This window comes from Microtus pennsylvanicus, chromosome 6 (genome assembly GCF_037038515.1).
Source record: "Microtus pennsylvanicus isolate mMicPen1 chromosome 6, mMicPen1.hap1, whole genome shotgun sequence".
NCBI classification, from domain to species: Eukaryota; Metazoa; Chordata; class Mammalia; order Rodentia; family Cricetidae; genus Microtus; species Microtus pennsylvanicus.
The window spans coordinates 87,934,949-87,951,487 of NC_134584.1; the positions used below are offsets into that span (position 1 = coordinate 87,934,949).

Sequence of the window (16,539 nt, forward strand, 5' to 3'; positions counted from 1 at the left end):
AATATTGCTATGTAGCCAGGCTGCTTTTGAACTTGACATTCTCTTGCCTCAGACTTCTGAGCACTGGTATTTTAGGGGAATGTCACTGTAAGATGGCTTACCAGTTGGGACAGTTTTATTTCAGAGTAAACCTGAGAAGTTCACTCACAAGAGTAGGCAGAAGCACAAACTTCTGTTACAGGCTGGGGTTTTTATTCAGGTTGAGGGGACAAAGGTCCGGTTCACTGCAAGCGTGAATAGTTAAGTTAGGACCGCAGCGGGAATGGCAACAGGAAACCGACTCTGTAAAACTGAGTGGCAGTCAGGTCAGGGGATGCCATCCCAGCTGGAATGTCGTCACAGGGCAGGAGTGTGGGGGGGAACAGTCACAGGGTGGGGGCTGCTTCAGTGTGGTGCCCTTGTTCCTTCTGTAGTTAGGGGCAATGTTGTCTATTATACCACTTTGGCTTTGGGGATGAGGAGCCTGAAGAAGGAAGATGGCTCTGATGCATTCCTGGAGGTCACTCAGGAAATTTCTGGAAGAGGTTAAATAAGAGAGGAAAGGAGGGGCCACAGGGAGGGGTCAGCAGTTAAGAACAATCTCTTTCTTTTGTAGAAGACTGGGGCTTGATTCCCAGCATCCACATGGTGGCTCACCTTATTCCAGTTCTAGAAGATCCAGTGCCCTCTTCTGGCCTCTGTGGGTACCAGGCACACACGGTACACAAGCAGACATGGCAGCAGAACACACACACACACACACACACACACACACACACACACACAAAGGTAGGTCTACAAAAGACTTTTAAGGGAGAAAGAGGAGCCCCCATATGACAGGGATAGAAGGCTACGGGTACGGCAGGGATGGGAGGCTGGAGGGCTGGCCATGAATTGGGGGCCCGTTGAGGGCAACGGCTCTATCTCTTCATCTTTGTGTCTCTTCTCTTCCCAGAGCTGACTTCTTGGTAAAGATGCATCACTGTTCATCCAGACGTGCCCAGATTTCTCATGGGTAGCTGCCAGGAGATGGGGATCCCGGCAGTCCTGCAGGGCAGCAGCGGCTAGGGAACTGACCTGGACTTGGACTGCTAGAGCCGATCAGGGGACACCTGTTAGGCTCTCTGATAAATGTTCAAGGAGGATGCCATGAGGGAGGGGTCCTTCCTCTGTGTTCTTCCTGCTAGCTAGTGTTGGTATAGCTGCCCAACATTCCCATCCAGTGCAGAGACCCTAAAATCATTTGAGAGACGTATGCTGAGTCCGTGTGTGGGTTGGGGGTGAGTTAGCTCTCAGCCACCAGACAGCTTCTCTGGCTTCCCTGAAAACCATCTGAACCTTCTTCCCAAGGGGCTTGAACCCTAGAAGCACTTACCTCCTGGTCAGATAGGGGCACACCCCACAGCAAGACTGTATGCTGCCAACCACTCTGACTGACAGAAGCTGGGGGAAGGCTCCAGGAAGCAGAGGTTTTGGAGGGGGCCTTCTGGGGGTGCTCCCGTGGCTAAGAAGAGCAAGGGCAGAAAGATGCTGTCAGAAAAGACTCAGGTGGGCTGTGTCACAGGACTGCAGGTGGAGGAGCAGTTTCAGGTGAAGGGTTTCCCCGATGAACGAACCAGTTTCCAGCTCTGGCCAGCAGAGGGCAGGCTGGCTTGTGAAATGATCCCCACCACTAGTGCTTTCCTATAGAGATGGTCCATTAGAACCAAGACAGGAAAACCCCTGGATGAATCCTCACAAAACATGGTACCTTTGGGGGCCAGAGGTGTTTCCCCAGCATTTACCACTAAGCTCCCTGCGTGGAGGGCATGGCGAAAGGAGAGGGAAGAAACAGCTGGGCCAGTTCACAAAGGTGTCTGAAAAGAAAGTCTATGTTCACGAAGGGAACTCTCAGAGGCATTTCCTCCCAGATGTTTGGGATACCGATTTCTAGCTGCAAAGGGGAAGATGTCAGAGAGGCAGAGTCATGGGAGACTGGAAGAGAGCAGGGTGGTGAAGGTGATGGAAGACTGGCACCATGGGTTTCCAGCTGTACTGTGTGACCTTGCTTGAGCCTCCACGTCCACATCTGGGAAGCAGAAGTTCAGCTCAGCCGCTTCAGTGATCACGCTGGAAAACATGTGCCTATGACGAATGCTCTGTCAGCAAGGGGCTGAAATCAGCATGACTGACACTCTCTGTGCTTCTTAAAAAATTAGGGGTTCAGGGGCTGGAGAGATGACTCAGAGGTTTAGAGCACAGGCTGCTCTTCCAGGGGTCCTGAGTTCAATTCTCAGCAACCGCACTGCAACTCACAATTGTCTGTAATGCGATCTGATGCCCTCTTCTAGTGTGCAGGCATGCATGCAGACAAAGCACTCATATACATAAAGTGAATAAATAAATCTTTAAAAAATTAGGGGTTCAGTCAAAGAGTGGGAAGACAGCTAAAAGGGGGAACACAGAGGACAGGAGCGCTCCCTGGAAGGATTTGACGTCCCCCTTCCTTGTGTTAAATATTCTAGAAAACCTGGGCTCTGTTATTATCATCATCATTATCTTCTTTGGATGAGGTGATCGTTCCTAATTCAATAAACATTTGTGGATCTCAGTTTCTGGTGTCCTTGGAGAGACTATTCGAGCATGGCCGCTGTCTTATTTGCTTGGCATGGCGTCAGAGATACAAAGCATATTTAATGGCAGTTTCTTAATTTGACCTCTAATTTTCTAAATTGGCTGAAATAAGGTTATATATCTATATCTATATATTAATCTTAGCGACAGGAAGCAAGAGTCTCAGTGGTACTGAGGCTGTTGCAGTGAGGGCCAACACTGCCCTTCTTCCAAACAAAGTAGCCTTGTTTATTGAATGAACGAACTGGGAAACCAGGATCTGGCCCCGTGTCCCTCAGTAGGACAAGATGTGACCCCAAGACTCTATAGGGTGTTTTGTGGCCTGGTTATTAAACCTAGGGTCAGTGCTCTACCTCTAAGGTTATTAGACATGCTAGACCAGTGCTCTACCAGTGAGCTAAACTCTAGCCCAGTTCATCCACCTTTTGAGATAATAATCATGACTTTAATTACTCTGGGTCTTCTGTGTATCAGGGAGCTCCGTCAAGCCTTCCATACAGATTCTCACTTAATCCTCCTAGCATGAGGCAGGTACTCAGGTGGGCTGGTGACTCTGCCAAGGTCCCACAGTGGGAGAAGGTGGATGGGCTCTGCAGGGCCCTGAGGACTGCCGGTGGGAAAGCTGAGTAGACTGTGCAGCCGCCAGACTTTCGGCACTGATGTGGTGTCTCCTCATTGCCGCCCAGGCATCACGCTGCAAGTCTTTGTAGGCTTGGTGGGAGAAAGGCTTGGGTGTGGCAGGGAGTTTCTGCTGAACTGAAACACAGAGTTCACATTCATTTATATTCTATTTATGTTTAAGAACAACTCGAAGATGGCAACTAGTTTTCAGTGACCACTTCTGTGGGGACCTTCTGACCTTCAGGCTGAAGGGGACATAAAAATGTACAGTCTTTGAATATTCTGTAATAAGCTTAATATTTTTAGAGACCTTGGAATTGAACTGCTTGTCATAGTGAAAAGGACGTCACTGAAATGTCCCCAGCTAACCCCAGAGATCCTTCCTGATCTATCTGGCCAGGATGCCCTTCCAGCTCAACTTCGGTGGAGGTGTTGAAGGTTCAGACAACATCTGAGAATGGGAATTGGTACAGATGCAAGGTGGAGGGAGGCGGGCTGTGGGACGTGGCAGGCTTGTCTTCCCGGTTCTGCCCAGTGGGGTCTGGTCCCATCTGGCTTCTACCAGTTTCCTTCCAGAGGAAGCCTGTCCAGGGCTGGGGAGAACAGAAATGCTTCCTGTCCAGCTCTCAGCTGAGGACAGGTACAGCTAAAGCTTTCTCATGGTCGCATCCCTAACCAGACTCCCTGAGGGGATGGGGTAGGAAAGGAGACTCGGTTCGTCCTTGTCCTGCGTGATCCATCTTCTAGACCAGTAGTGCTCAACGTGGGGTCCTAAGCCTTCTGTCAAACCTCTGTCTCCAAGAACATTTACATTACAATCCACAACAGTAGCAAAATTACAGTTATGAAGCAGCAAAAAGTAATTTTATGGCTGGGGTCAGCACAACAGGAGGAACTGTGTTAAAGGGTCACAGCATTAGGAAGGCTGAGAACCACTGCTCTAGACAGCCTGGATTCAGATTCTTTCCAGTCCCCTTTCTCCAGGCGGTGGCAGGCAAGCCTTGCCTCTCCATAGTTCTCCTAACCCCCTGACTTTTTCTGGAGTTACTGGGACAACGGAATGCTATCTTTGGAAATCCTGATTTGATGGTAAGCATGTAGCTATGTGTAGAGAAAGCCTGTGAGGGGGACTTGTCTAAAATGGTGGCCATCTCCAAATAAGAAGACCTTGGCTGAACTTCAATTTTATATTATTATTATTGTTGTTGTTTTTTGAGACAGGGTTTCTTGTAGCTTTGGAGCCTGTCCTGAAACTAACTGGCCTCGAACTCAGTGATCTGCCTGCCTCTGCTTCCCGAGGACTGGGGTTAAAGACATGCGCCACCACTGCCCAGCTATTATTATTATTATTGTTGTTGTTGCAACTTAGCTGGGCAGTGGTAGTAGAGGCACATACCTTTAATCCCTGCCCTCGGGAGGCAGAGACAGAGGCAGGTGGATATTTGTGAGTTCAAGGCCAGCCTGGTCTACAGAATGAGTTCCAGGATGGTCAGGGCTACACAGAGAAATTTTGTCTTGAAAAACAAAACAAAACAAACAAACAACAACAACTAGTCTGAAGCTCAGACCCACTTGCTGTCACTACCTAAAGATCTAAATGCTGGGGTCCCAAGTTTACACTGGTCCACCTGGCCCTAACTTGTTTTTAAAAGTTTGTCTATAGCCTCATAGATACAACCATCAAAAGAGAAAGAAGAAAGGAAGAAAGGGAGGGAGGAAGAAAGAATCACTGAAGAGAGGAAAAATAAAACTAGAAAGAGATGGCATCGGGAGGCAGAGGGTGGATGAACAGGCAGCAGGCAGAGGGGAGAATGGGGATGCACCCCAGTTCTAGACTAAGGTCTGGACATGTTCCCCAGAGTAGGGTCGTAGCTTGTATCTCAGAACTGTCTCATCAGGACCAAAGGCCAGGCATGGATTGATGTCACATTTTCTCTTTGGGGTTCCCTTCAGATATTATGATAGTCTGGACCCCTTCCATGGCCCTCCCCAAAGCCTTCCAGTCTGTCCAGAGGGTGGTGAAGTCGAGTAGCTGTTGGGATACATGCCTTCATGGGTCTCCCAAATCTCTGCACAGATTGTGAGCAGGGACACTGCTGCCTTTGTCCCCAACCCTTTCTTCCTAGGACACTTGAATGGTAGAGCTTTGGGAGGAAAGCTGTGTGCAGAGCTGTCACCTGAAGTCAGTGTCTGAACCGGGTGTTCCAGGTTCTTGGACCCTTGTTCAGAGAGTCGGAGAAGCCCATATAAACAACAGGCAATGACGAGGCTTCTTCAAAAGCAAAGCAAAAGTACAGAGCAGATAATCTGTCAGAGAGCATTAGGCCCAAATAAGGTTTGCTCAAGAGCCCTGGACTAGTGTTTGGGCCTTTCTTTTATGGGCCCAAGAGAAAGAAAAGCTGGCAGCCAGGAGGTAGACGTGTGTGGTTTCTTATTTTGATTCACAGGCTTGGGTTATATAAGCCTTTGCTCGCTATGCACATTTTATTAATGAGAATTTCACACACTGTATTTGATCATATTAACTCCTCCCAATCTACTCTCAACCCCCCTCCCCTTCAACTTTTATTTTATTTTTAGTAACCCATGAACCCCCATCAGTGTTGCCAATATACCTGTGGGTGCAGGGTCATCTACGGGGGCATGGCTGATCTACTAGGAGCTCCACTGTTAATGAAAACGGATTCTTCTTCCCCCCAAAGTCATCCAGTGTTCACAGCTCCTCTGGGGTAGGGAGTCTGTGAGACTTTTCCCGGTCCATGCTGATTGGCTTGATCTTGTGCAGGCCTTGTGTCGGTCAGCTGTGAGCTCATGAGCACAAGGCTCCTGGTACCCCCAGAAGTCACCGCTTGCTCCTGTCTTCCAGTCTTTCTCCTTCCCCTGTGGAGGGGTCCTCCTCTTCGGAGGGTGATGCGGATGCTCCATGTGTGGTTGCTCCTGTCTTGCAGTCTTTCTCCTTCCCCTGTGGAGGGGTCCTCCTCTTCGGAGGGTGATGCGGATGCTCCATGTGTGGTTGCTCCTGTCTTGCAGTCTTTCTCCTTCCCCTGTGGAGGGGTCCTCCTCTTCGGAGGGTGATGCGGATGCTCCATGTGTGGTTGCTCCTGTCTTGCAGTCTTTCTCCTTCCCCTGTGGAGGGGTCCTCCTCTTCGGAGGGTGATGCAGATGCTCCATGTGTGGTTGAGCACACCATGGACACTATTTCCTCACTGTGACCAGTTGGGAGCTTGTGCAACAACCACCATTTACTGCCCAAAGGAACTTTAAATTTTCTTGTTTTTAAGTGTGTGTGTGTGTGTGTGTGTGTGTGTGTGTGTGAGTGTGTGCAGGAGTATGTGCATTTGAATCAGTGCTTCCAAAGGACAGAGGTGACGAATCCCCTCAAGCTGGAGTTGTGAGCCACCTGATGGGGGGTCCTCCGCAAGAGTAGCATATGTTCTTAACCCCTGAGCTATCTCTCCAGCCCCTCCCGAAAAGTTTAATCTGAGGAAACAATTTACTGCTCATGCTCCCCAAATTAGTACAGGGCGATCATCTCCCTGCTGGTTCCAGGATATGTTCCAGATGTGTTTGAGCACTAAGGGAAGTTGTCAGGGAGTTAAGGGCAGTGACTGGTTGTTTTGTTTGGAGAGAGGTGTGTGTAAAGTTCAGTGCAGGCAGAAGTCCCAGGTTGCTAAGATGGCTCCACAAACTGCCTGCCTGTGTCTCACTCCTGTAATCCTAGCACTTGGGAGGTGAAGACAGGAGGATTCTGTGAGTTCAAGACAGGCTAGGCTACAGTGTAAGTCTGTTACAAAAGACAAAAATAAAGTAAAATAAAATAGAATAAAAAGGTCCTCCTAATCAGGGGCAGGTTTCACTCCGGGGCAGGAACAGGTGTGTATTCTGCCCAGGACAAGCTATTTCACTCCTGTGAGGCCTGCAATGCTCTGGGGTAGGCTTGCACTGTGAGGCATTCTCTGTGTGAGACTCTTCTCAGCATCCTCTGCAGCTGTGTCACGACTGCAGACTGAAACTTCCCTCTTCCCAGAATTCTCATTGCCCCACCTCTACTTCCTGCCTGGTTGTCCCACCTCTACTTCCTGCCTGGTTGTCCCACCTCTACTTCCTGCCTGGCTCCTGGCCAATCAGAGTTTTATTAAAATACAATTGACAGGGTACAGACCATTGTCCCACAGCATTAACAGGTAAGAGTTTCCTACCTTTCTCTCCTAATACTTGAGTAGCCGGCATGCACTCAGTATTTAACAAGGTGATCTGCTTGTTCCTTGCACAGAGGTATGCGACACTTTTCCTGGAGAGACGTGAACAAATGTCTGCTCACCCCGATAGGAAGCTGGTGGCAGACGGGACACTGCCAAAGTACACCCTGCTGAGCCAAGGAGAGTTACTGGGGCTGCCCACCGGAGCAGACAGCAGGCACATGACCAGGTGGGAGAAAGTCTTTCCTAGGTGGTTCTGTTGGTTTGAGCCTCTTCTAGGCATCTCGGCTGGTCTGAGAGTGTCCCTCAGCAGTTCTGACTGCTTATATATGCTTGGGCAGGGAGAAACAGCGGATATGGTCAGTTTCAGAGACTTCCTGAAGCTACTGTGTTGTTTATTTCTTGAGCTAAAGAGCTTCCTTATAGGAAGTAAAACTCTACTTCCCCTGAGAACACTCTGAGTCTGTCTCAGGGTTTCCATTGCTGTGTATCATGAGACACCATGACCCAGCAGCTCTTATAAAGTGGGAGTGGCTTACAGTTTCAGAGGTTCAGTCCATTATCATCATGGTGGGTATGGCAGCGTACAGGCAGACAGCATACTGGAGAAGGAGCTGAGAGTTCTACATGGAGACTGGCAGGAAGCAGGAGGCGAACTGGTTTAAGCTTCTGAGACCCAGTGATACATTTCCTCCAACAAAGCCACATCTACTCCAACAAGGCCACGCCTTCTAACAGTGCTACTTCCGATGTCTATGGGGCCATTTTTATTCATACCACTGAAGAGTCTCCCTCTTATACAGGGTTTCTCTGTGTAACAGCCCTGGCTGTCCTGGAACTCACTATGTAGACCAGGCTGGTCTTGAACTCACAGAGATCTGCCTGCCTCTGCCTCCCAAGTGCTGGGATTAAAGGCATGCGCCATCACTGCTGGACAACTGCAGGGTCTTAAGAAACTTCTCTCGAGCAGGTCCTAATCTCAGAGGATCTGGTTATGCAACAAGAAGAGCGCACTGTGCCTGCATTAAAGTGGCTTACAGGCACTAAACCCGAGCAGGCAGCAGCCTCTACTAGGTACTAAAGCCTTGGCTCTCATGTAAGGGACTGTGGCTCTTGCTAGCCTAAAAGGCCTGAGTTAGGATAGAACGTGCCTACCTCTGCTTTCAACGTCTCACTTCCTTCTGTGTCTGGGCAGGTAGAACAGTCTGCCAAGAAATAGAATTCACTGGAGGAAGACAATAGGGAGTGTTAGTGCTTTTGGCAAGCTAGGATAGGATTGACACATTCAAACACATATTTGCCTGCATATGTATCGTCTGTGCATCAGGTGTGCGGTATCCACGGATGTCGGAGAGGGCATTAGATTCCCTGGATCTGGAGTTACAGACAGTTGTGGGCTACCATGGGGTGCTGGGAATACAGCCTGGGTCCTCTGGAAGAGCAGGTACTGCTCTTAACCACTGAGCCATTGCTCTAGCTCCAAGAACTTTAAATTTAGAAAAGAGAAACAGCACAATTATGCCATTTTAATTACCACTTAATGTGTTTAAATTTAGTATACCCATTATTCTAATAGCTTTAAAACCTTCCTTAAGGTAACGTGAATATTACCACATTTAGCCTTGCAAAAATACTAAAACGTAAAGATAACGTGTATGTGCATGTGTGTGGTACAGAAATGGGTTTTCTTCCACCATGTGGGTCCTGGGGTTTGAACTGAGCTCCTCAGCCTTGACAGCAAGCACCTTTATTCACTGGGCCATATTGCATGCCTTATTATTTTTCTTTGTTTTGGTGTGTGACAGAGTCTCCCTATGTATATCCAGCTGGCCTAGAACTTGTGTGTAGACCAGGCTGGCCCCAATTTCACATAGATTTACCTGCCTTTGCCTCTCAAGTTCTGGGATTAAAGGCCTGACTATCACTCCTACCATGGCCTTATTTTATGAGACGAAGTCTTTCACTGAACCTTGAACTCACTGGTTCGGTTAGGATCATCAGGATGGTGATGGCTGTGCAGTGAGCACCACGGAGCTGCTTATTCTGTGTCGCCACGCTTCCGTGTTCAAGTCACAAATGGGGTCTGAATCAGTTCAGAAGAGCAGCAGCCTAAAGCACGGGCCTGACACACAAGCCAGGGAATGGGGGACAGCGAGGCAGTCCTGTCTAGGTGTAGAGGCACTGTCAGCTAGCTGGAGTTGGAGCACCCCAGACAAACGCTGAGTTCTGGAGCTGGGCTGGCTCCTGAGACCTCCTCCAGTCCTAACCTCCCTGTCGCCAGCCAGCCAGGCTCTCGGAGGTCTTGCACCAGGAAGCTCCGAGAGGATTCACAGCTGCTGCACCTGGATTTTCTCTCAGCTCAGTTAAGGGGACTCAGCAGGACTCCACAAACGATTATTGAGCTTAAAATCTAAAGAACAAAGTGACATTGTTCAGCTGGAGAAAGGGCACAGTAGTTCTTGGGGTTCTCTGGTTTCAGGGGAGCAGCGGTTGGCTGATGTAATTAAGTGTTTACCTAGACACACAAGGGAAGCAGCCGTTTCCAGAACTCAGGCTCCTCTCCCAGGAGGAAGAGGCCCTTTGACTGAGGGTCCCACCATGAATACACAAGCAAGGAGAAAGGGATGCAGACACTGGGAGGGTGAACTCTAGCTGCCAATGGCTTTCGGGATCTGTGCTCACAGCATGGAGTCTCTGGCAGGCCACCCTGGCAGGGTAAGAAGTTGGGAACTTTCTGGCTTCTTGTGCCCCTGGGATCTGACTCTGACTTGGCCTTTCCACTCTAGCTCATGAAACTGGTCCCTGTGCTTGCCCAGGCTGGAAGATCAGACAGAGAGCCCAGGGAATCAGCTGCCAGCATCACGACAGTGACCTAGCCTATAGAAACTAAGACAGAAGATACTTGTTCAGGGTCAGGGGGAAGCCAAACATGCATAAGGGCCATATATAAAGAAATTATATTTATCAACTGAAATGATTAAACATATTCAAACAAATTCATCTTTAAAATTTTTTCATGAACAGGATTCTACATAGGTGAAAGTAAAAAGTAGGAAGTCCGCACTCAAGTAAACAACATTTACAGCTTAAACCCAAGTCTTTGGCAACGAGTTCTGGGGACAAATGATACAGCAACACTCTCAGAGAACTGGCTCTGGCGCCCTGGGCTAGACAGGAGGTGGGTGATACCTGTCGTCTGTAAAGAGGTGCTGTGTAGCAATTGTGGCCTGGTGGTGAGAAATGCCCAGTGTCTCACAGCATTGTCTCCCATCTGTGAGCTCTGCTGCCAGTCCCAATCCCTTCTCTCAACTCTTAGGTAGTTTCACAGGACTAGGTTTCTGGAGTATTGCCTGTTATTTTCAGGAGTAATGTATTTTTTTTTTAAATAATGTCTTTTCTTTTTTTAATGATTTGTTTTTATTTCATGTGTACTGGTGTAAGAGTGTTGAATCCTCTGGAACTGGAGTTACAGACAGTTGTGAGCTCTGTCTGGAAGAGCAGACAGTGCTCTTAATCTCTGAAATTTTATTCAGTTCATTCTTTAAAAAGCAGAGCTTGTATCTAGGGGATTGTACTGAACAAGGTAGGATAAAGGACTGTCAAAGCAGGTGAGGACCAGCAAGATGGCTCAGTGGGTGCAGACAGCGGTCACCCAGCCTGACAGTTTGAGTTTGGTTCCCGGGACCCCAGGAAAAGAGAGAACTGCCTCCCGCAAGTGTCTTCTGACTTCCACAGGTATGCCATGGTGGCTACATGGGTACATACACATGCAAGTAAACTAGCATGTAGCATTTCTCAAACTGAGAGAAAAAAGTGACAGCCGAATAAGAGGCAGTTAGGACCAAATAAACATGACCAGAGAACCTCACCCCAAGACAAGAGTAAACACTGGAAGGGGAAATCATCAACACCTCACTGTCAGGGCTACAAGCATGGGAAGACAGTCCACACCTTGCCACCCAACAGTCATACCCAGCAATGCTATCTTCCTAAACCTGCAGAATGTCTATTCTATAAGAAACAAAGGGAAAGAGTTGCTGGGAGGAAGGGGAACCCTGCGCAGTGCTGGCTGTAATAGAAGCTGCACAGGAAAGAAAGATGGCACCAACGCCAAGCAATGCACACTCCCATGGTCACTACAGCACTGTAACAAGAGCCAAGGTACAGAATTCATGGAAGGTTTTGCTAATATGTGAGTGGGTAGATGAATTACACTGTTTATATAAAACAGTATATCCAGCTACAGAAGGATGGGAACCCTGCCATCTGAGAAATGGGTGAACTCTAAGGACATGCTAAGTGAAGTAAGCCAGATCCAGAAAGACAAATACTGTTCGGTTGCTCTCAGTAGAGTGTGGAATACTGGGGGCAGGGGATGGGTTAGGGATCTGTTGGTCAAGAGACATAACATTTCAGTTGACAGTCTGGGCATGACCTCAGCACTTGGGGGTCAAGGCCAGCCCGAGTTACTATAAGACCCTGTTTCAAAACATCAGAACCCAATCAATTTTTAGCATTTATTTATTTGTTCATTTGAGACAGGGTTTCACTATGTAGCCCTGGCTCTCCATGAACTTGCTATGTACACCAGGGCTGGAATGAAAGGCATTCCCCATCATACCCTGTTGAAATCAAACAAAATTTAGTTCCTTCCAGGAGCCACCAGAGGCCTAGAAAAGACATCAACAGAGAATCTACCGGCGTGGTCTCCTGAGCTGGTTTCATTTGTAGGGTTCAGAGCTCTGACTTCAAATTCCAGGCATGATTTTAACAGCACAGCCGCAACGTACAAGCTGCATGTGGTACATCCACCACCTGGAGCCAAGGGTGAAGGGAGAGAGGGCCCTGAGCCAAGGTGCTCAATAGGTTCATTTTGTATTGGGAGCTTCAGGTGGCTGCTTTAAATTAGGCAACACTACTTTCAGGAGGCCACACTGTGAAGAGGTAGCCCCTAGATGTTCCCAGGCAAACGTGTGAATGCCATTAAAAGGGAGTGGCAGGAAAGAGCCCGATCTGTCGGGCAGGACAGTCTCTAGGTTTCTGTCTCTGGTCATCAGCTGTTAGGGCGCGGTACAGACGATACTGGACACCTGTCCAGGGCAACAGCTTTTGGTATAAAAAAATTCAACTATTTAAAAATGGACGCTGAGGCGGCATAAAATTATAAACACTGTACATGGTGGCTACAGATAGCACTGTAATATATGCTTAAAAATTCCTGAGTAGATCTCAGGAAGAAGGGCAAATGGCACTTCTCTGAACTATTTTGAGCAACTGCTTATGAGTCTATAAATTCTTCCAAACGAAGTTTACAAAATGAAGATGGGTAAAAATGCCTAGGCATGGTAGCACATACCCACAGTCCTAGCGACGAAAGAGGATGAAATGGCAGGTAATTTGAACCCAAGTGTGTGAGGTCAGGTCTAGTTATTTAACACACCCCCACCCGCACCACCACCACCACCACCAACAACAACAAAATGACTGAAGATTTCTTCCATTGTGAAAAAAATTCCACAACAGAGGTTAAAAGCATTAAGACGAAAATGTATACCACAAACAATAATTTCGCGAAGCTGGACTGAACACACTGATTAGAAACAAATCAGACTTGAGGGTGGGAACCATTGCCAGGGACGCAGCGGCTGAGTCTGAAATGACAGAGGGCTTAACGCCATAAGACAAAGAGAGCTGAAAACTTGCAAAGCCTCAGCCGGGAGTGGTGAGCACTAACCCAGCACTAACGAGAAAGGGGAAGGAGATCAGAGCAAGACCCAGGTTAGAGACCTATAGAGCTAGTTCTAGGCCAGGCTGGGCTTAGCGTTAGGGTGAGACCTTGTATTGAAACAAAACAAACCCCAAAGGCAAAACAGCAAAATAAAAAACCCTCTAAAAAAAACAAAACAAAACAAAACAGAAACTCACCTCAAAACAATTCCAAACAAACAAAAAAATTATAAAACCTAACAAAAAGAGAGGAACAGGCAAGCAGATAACTGTAGTTTAAGGAATCAAACAGCTTTCAATACTGATTAAAAAGCAATCGGCAAACTAGGGTAGAGAGTGGACAGGGCTGAAGAGGTCCATGTGACCCGATGGTCTCATCAGCACAGATCTGCTGGGCCTGTCACTAAAGTCAGAATTTCTTAAGTTCTTTTAAATTCTGTGCATGTATGAGTGCAAGCTGTCCACAGACCTCACAGGACCTCAGCGCATCGGGAGTCACAGGAGATGGCGAGCCACCTGATATGGGTGCCGGGAGATGGACTGGGGTTTTCTGTAATGTTCCTAACCACTGAACCATCTTTCCAGTCCTCTAAATAGAAATTCTAAAAATAAGCAATACAATCATCCAAATCCCATACTAACTGTACCGTTGAACACAAGCTGAACGGTGGCTAAGGGAATGTGTACTGCAACGGAAACAAGAACAGACGGAAATGCTGGAAGACCGAGACTTGAAAGCATTTTCCAAAACTGATAAAAGGTATCACAAGAACCATGGAGTCACCAGAATAACACCCTAGATTTGGACACCTTGCTAAACAGAATACTGTAAACCAATAAAGAGGGAGAAACAGATCACAGGCTCCTGGATTCAGATTTCCCAGCAGCCAGGTGACCCTGAAGTGAGCCCAGAGACAGAACTGTGGGTGGGTGGAGGCATTCACAAGCAGGTGCACTACCAACCATGACAGGGAGAGTCTCAGAAATCCAGGTCCCCAGAGTGTCCACGAATGATTCTGAAAGACACAGGGCAAAGGTGGGTGACACGCAAGCAGGTAAGAGCGAGCGAGCTGATAAGCAAAGGAAACTTGGAATAGGTACCACACAAAGAAAACATTCACCATTCCAAGAGCTAATCAAGACACTGAATTAAGACACTGAAGAAATATTCAAGATGGGGAGGTTGCCGCAGGTAACACTATATAATTCCTTATCAAAAAGAGGGTAGAAAAAATAATTTAGGTTTGCTTGATTATGCATGAGAAAATCTGAAAATAATAAGGTTGCTTATTAAGAAAATAAGCAAAATATTTATGTCTTCTACGCTGTACACGCATAACAATTACAAATGTCAAGATTGGGCCCTCTGGGATGGAGCGGGAAGAGGGAAATGCATGTAGAGGTCAGTAGGTGACTTGTAGGAGTTGGACTCTAATGTGTTGGGCATCAAATTCAGGTCAGCCAAGTTGACAGCAAGTTCCTAGACCCGCTGAGCCGTCTCACTAGACCGGTTCTATCTTTAAAGTAGGGGTCTGTGTATGGTGGTGCTCATTGCCCTTTATATTTAATCATGTCCAAACTAATGGAAAAAGAACATCATTGGTGTTTTTTCACTTTTTTTTTTTTAATCCTCAAGCTTTCCTATAAGCGGTAGTGTTTTTCAGCGAGGCTCTATGTTTATCTCCCATCCTCCAGTAGGGGACATTGTCTTCTTTCAGTGGTTACCACTGGAGGTGTGTTGGGGGGGGCAGGTGCAGCTGGCATCTGGTCAGGGAGGCTGCCCAGTCTTACTTACAAGGCATACAGTGGTCTCCTCACTGCCAAAGATCACTGGGCCCACAACAGGCACAGTGAAGAGCTTGAGAAACTGTTCTTCAGTGCAAGAAAGTAAGCTTCTCAAAAACTAGATTTTCGTTTTTTTCATTTAGAAGATAGGGAACAGAGCTGTTATCACTTGGCAACTTGCTCACAATATTTCTTGTGTACATAAGCTTCTTCAGGAAATAAGAATGCTGGACCAAAGCCACTGGGAAACACTCCAGTACCCAGGAAGCATGGTTTAAAGCATTAGAAATGGACTTTCCATCAGCATGGCAGTGCACACCGATAACCCCAGCTTAGTACTGAGCACCTGCATAACAAGTGTAAGATCCACACCTGACTCTTGGCACTGCACTAAACAACAATTGTGCTTCTTTGCTAAGTAGCAGATACGTAGCTCAAATTCGGAGTGGCTTCTGGTTGGAATCTCTTGTGACAGGCAGCAGCTTCCCGTCTCCCTCTCTTCAGGGAAAGAACGAAAGGGCAGGTGAGAGAAACAGCTTGGGCTTTCGGGCTGCAGCTCATTGGTGTTCCACAGTGGCCTAAAATCTGCAGCTGTTATTGCGATGTCCTGATTAAGTTCTCCCCTTACACACCTGGAATGTCAATTACAGGCCAATGAATCAGAGCTCTTGAATTTTAGTTTATGTAAACCTTCAATTAAAACACCTAATGGGGGAGCAATGAGTGGTTAGCTATTTCTAAGGATGGAGAGGTGAGGACGGAGCTTAAAATAGAAGCATTCTTTGGCACACTCTTTAAAATGTGCCTTTTGGTAAAGCTAATTTCTCTAAATGGCTCCAGTCTACTGCTGATAGGCCCAATCTGTTACTTCCTTCCCTTTCATGACTGGCCTGTTCTTCACAGAGCCCGATTTGTGTGGCTTCTGAGTAGTGAAAGAAAAAGAAACCAAAGCAGATTTTCAATACAGGAAGTGCTAAGAGCAAGAGAGGAAGGATTTAGCAGAGGTGCATTCTCTTAAAAAAGTAACAGGCACTCAGGAGGCATTCTTCCAGCTTTGTGCAAGACAGACTGAAGTACTTCTGGAATACAGCCACTGCGGGGTGTGACTTCAGCACGGTGGAGGCCAGGTCTCTAAAACACAGCAGTAAAGCCGCATCAACAACCCTGGTGTGCAGGTTTTATGTCGACTTGACACAAGCTGGAGTCATCTAAAAGGAGCCTTAATTGAGAATATGTCTCCATAAGATCCAGCTGTAGGGTATTTTCTTTTCTTTTTTTTTTGATTTTCGAGACAGGGTTTCTCAGTAGCCTTTGGTTACTGACCTGGAACTAGCTCTTGTAGACCAGGCTGGCCTCGAACTCACAGAGATCCGCCTGCCTCTGCCTCCCGAGTGCTGGGATTAAAGGCGTGCGCCACCACCACCCGGCTTTGTAGGGTATTTTCTTAACTAGTGTTTGATGGGTGAAGACCCAGTCCACTGTGGATAGCAAGTACTGGGCTGGTGATTCTGGGCTCTAGAAGAAAACTGGTGGTTTGAATAGGAATGGGCCCCATAGACTCTTGAGTTTGAATGCTTGGCCCATAGGGAGTGGCATTTTAGGTGTGGCCTCGTTG

At 47.5% G+C, this 16,539-nt stretch overlaps 1 protein-coding gene across 1 annotated transcript in view; it reads right to left on the bottom strand.

Annotated features, from left to right (window-relative positions):
- Positions 1–3,278: 3,278 nt before the first annotated feature.
- Neto2 (neuropilin and tolloid like 2) overlaps positions 3,279–16,539 on the bottom strand; it is an 81,833-nt gene continuing 68,572 nt past the window's right edge. Inside the window, exon 10 of the transcript XR_012910942.1 lies at positions 3,279–3,348. The gene's annotated coding sequence lies outside the window, so the exon portion shown is untranslated. The remainder of the gene's footprint in view (positions 3,349–16,539) is intronic.